A 3,782-nucleotide genomic window follows, 5' to 3' on the forward strand; every position below is an offset into this window, starting at 1 on the left:
GTTATCGACTAAGTGGTGGTGCATATATCATCTCCAAGTACATTGGGAATTCATGGTTGTGGGATCATGTTCGTGTCAGTGATGAGTTTTTGACAAATGAAATGTATTTGCATTTAAGTATGCGCCTCATGTTCTAATCTTTGTGTATTGACCGAATACAAGGAACCAAACGAGATGTTGAGATTTGATAAACATTACCAGCTGTTCGTGCATTAGTTCCTCCACCGACAGAGAACATAGACACCTGGTTGATATTTGTTTTTCTTTGCCAGAAAAGGGGTTCGGCGTCGTTAATTTCATATAGGATTAGGATGACTCCCGATTGCAAACATTTCGGCTTTAGCAGCGGCTGCCATTGGATTGGTTTTACATCTCCATGGTGCTACAGTAAATTACAGTTGAAAGGCAAGAGCGTCAGAGCGAAGACAACAATGGCTCACGGGCTTCGTGCAGAGCGAGTGGAAGGAGAAGGCAGTTCTGAAGCCTTTCTGAGCAAAGTTTCATACACACCTCCCTCTTGGGCGACAGAGCTTCATCCGATTCCGTCCCATTTCTATTCTCTCGGACATCTCCCTATACCAATTCATCGATGGAATCTTCCGGGCTTACCATCAAACATTGAAGTCTGGATAAAGCGTGATGACTTATCAGGTATGCAACTTAGTGGGAACAAGGTGCGGAAGCTAGAATTTTTAATGGCTGATGCAAAGGCGCAAGGTGCAGATTGTGTTATCACAATAGGAGGCATTCAAAGTAACCACTGTCGTGCTACTGCAGTGGCAGCTCGATACTTGAATCTTGACCGCTATCTCATATTACGAACTACCAAGGCACAAGTCGATGAAGATCCTGGCTTGACTGGAAATCTTCTTGTGGAGCGGATGGTTGGTGCGAACATAGAGCTTGTGTCCAAGGAGGAGTATGCACAAATTGGCAGTATCGCTCTTGTCTTACTTGTGAGGAATGAAGAAGCACCGTTAGTGCTGGGAAGGAGAGAAACATTGATTGTGAATTTTTGTGCCCTGTTTGTTCCATAAAGTGTGATCTATTTCCTTTTTGGAAGGAAAGATTAGAAAATGCATCTGACACAGAATCCAGAGATACTCTGTAGAAACATCTCAAATCTGCAATCATTGTCGTGATGGTACAGAGAGAAAAAGGTTAAAGGCCTTGCACTGCAAGGTTCTAAAAACACATGAATCATTAGAGCAAAGCACATGCTCTGATTTGTGGCAGTTGTTGGTTTCTATTTTAGAATATAAGATGACACAGAAGATGTCAAAGAGTATTAATGGCTTCTTAGAAAAAGAGCTACAGATTAAGGAAATTGAGTTGGTTGAGGGACTACAGTTTGTTAAGGTCAGTCAGGAGGATGAGACAGAGATAAAAAATATAAAAAGGGCATCGATTTTGTGTGCTTCAGTTCTCAATAATTATGTTAGGCCTAAGCTTGAGGTGATCTTTGATGAGGAAAAGAAGGTAACCCACTCTAACCTTATGAAGGATACAGAGAATGTGATTCTGAATCCCAGCATAGAAAAGGTGAAACTGAAGAATGGCAACAGCAGCTATTCAATTTTGTGAGGAGTTTAGAGGGAGACTGTGTTTTTTTTAAATCACACAGCAGTTTCGTAGCGCGCTACGAAACTGCTGTAGGTGATGTTTTCAATGCAGAATAAACAGTTTGACCGGGAGTGTTAGAAGAGAGACACCTGTACATCAATACAGCCTACAGCTCATCTGGAGACATGGTGTTTGGTAGCAGCGTTCCATACTTTGAGTTATTAAAGAGTTGGGAACATGCTGCTACATTTTCGAAGGATGGTAGGAGACAGGGACCTTAAAAATAGGTGTTTTGATCCTGATGATAAATGATCCATCAGCGCTTACAGGTATCCAAAGTCAGCGTTCCTTGCATCTGTAGCTCAATCATCTTGAGCCTAACCAACAAAAGACAGCTGTCAAAGATCAAGAAAGGAATCAGGCATACGAGGAGATGAAGTTAGAGTTTTAGTGTGATTAGGACTCTTTGTAATTACAGTTCAATACTTTATGTATTTAATGAGTTTGTTTAAAAATAGATAAGGTTAGTTAATGATAGGTCATCGAGCTCCCCTCATGCTGGAGGAGGAGACTCAAAGTAGTTTAGTTTGTTTTCCTATATATAGTGAAAACTCTGATGTAATGGGGGTTGGAGATTTATACAAGAAACAGAGTTTTTATATTGACTGATGTAAAAGACTTTTGACAGTAATAGAAAGATTACTTTTTCTTCTCAAGATTCATCTTGTGTTTAAATGCTCAGAATATATATGGTTGTGTCTCTTCCTTTCTATTTTACAGCTCCATAGATGTGCAATCACTCTGAATTCACCTAGTGCTCAGATTTCCTATGTATGTTTATGAGTTGAGGTTCCTTTGAGAAATGTTTTGAGTGTTTAGACATTATATGCCTTGACTTCCATGAATGAGTAGTTGGTAATTTACTGCAAAGGTGTTTGACTCCATGAGCCCAATGGAAGAAGTCTTATTTTGTTGTTCCAACCAGCTTATTTTCATGTACTGTTTGAAGAGTTAGCCATCTTTTCTTGTTATTAATTCATATCAAAAATCTGTGAGAGAGCCCTCTCTGACTAAGGAGGCTAAGCCTTAGTCTAAAGCCTGGTTTGAAATAGTTGCATGAGATCTTGCTAAGTAGCAGCCCTTAGTACACGATTTTGTGATAACAGAAACCATGAACAATGAACCCATATTGCCAACCCCATCTCCACAGAGTGAAAAATGCCAAAACATCTTCTACATACAGGAAGAGGCATCATCCAGCTTTGCAACTGCCTACAACACATGAAGACAGAATAAGCCATATTTTCACCCCTCCACTTTACCATGTGCTATATGTGATGACCCTACCCATTCAGTAGACTAGTGGCCAGAATTATGGAAACACTACCAAGTCCAACCCAACACCCTCTAGGACTGAAGAAAAAGGTCTAGGCAAAAATACCACATATGCACAATCTATTAGGAGAACCAGCATAAAAGGAGGTGCCCTCACCTTCCTCAATTTTGCAAAACTACGAATTTCATACGTAACTTCGTAAAGGCAAATCCTGATCTATTAGACTCAGATACAGAATCCATAGAAACCACCCCACCACCTAGAGAAGAAGGACCCCTAGATGTCCTATGTGTGTTCAAGGATAAAAGATAGCTCGACCCCTACCATTTCGCCTCCAATCACCATCACCAGGCTAGACTAGGCCCAAATCAATAAAAAACACCTAGCAAAGAAAGTCTCCCATTAAATGCGTATTATGCGACAAACCCAATCATTTAATCAATAAATTCTACAAATTGAGTGGATTCAACGATATCTTCTGCTTAGTATCCCAAATCCCCTATAAGCACCTCTCAAACCAACAAAACATCACGCGGTGTTATTGTCACATATGCTCTCAATTCCACCACACAAGGAATTGTTAATACCTTACACGATTCCATGCAGAGAGAGCAGCACTAAAACAAACCCACATAAACAAGCCATGCAATAAAAAGACCTCACCTCGTAGATTTATACCTCTACAAGATATCCAGTCATATGATAAGCATGAGGCATCAACATCCCATGACATGAGTAGCGTTGCCTCTCATACAATCTATTCGGTTAGCATTGAACCAGTTCAGAGAAACCATGTGCATGGTATGATAAATGTTCAAAACCCTTTGGAAGGGCCCATACATCATCAAACATTTCCTCTGAAAGGGGGCATACATACTATCAG

At 40.4% G+C, this 3,782-nt stretch overlaps 1 pseudogene; it reads left to right on the top strand.

Moving 5' to 3' along the window:
* The first annotated feature begins 311 nt into the window (after positions 1-311).
* Positions 312-1,037, top strand: LOC149138304 (D-cysteine desulfhydrase 1, mitochondrial pseudogene; annotated as a pseudogene).
* Positions 1,038-3,782: the final 2,745 nt, after the last annotated feature.

This window comes from Pinus tabuliformis, chromosome X, assembly GCF_031772625.1.
Source record: "Pinus tabuliformis cultivar Carrire ecotype Pingquan chromosome X, CPIR1, whole genome shotgun sequence".
Classification (NCBI taxonomy): Eukaryota; Viridiplantae; Streptophyta; class Pinopsida; order Pinales; family Pinaceae; genus Pinus; species Pinus tabuliformis.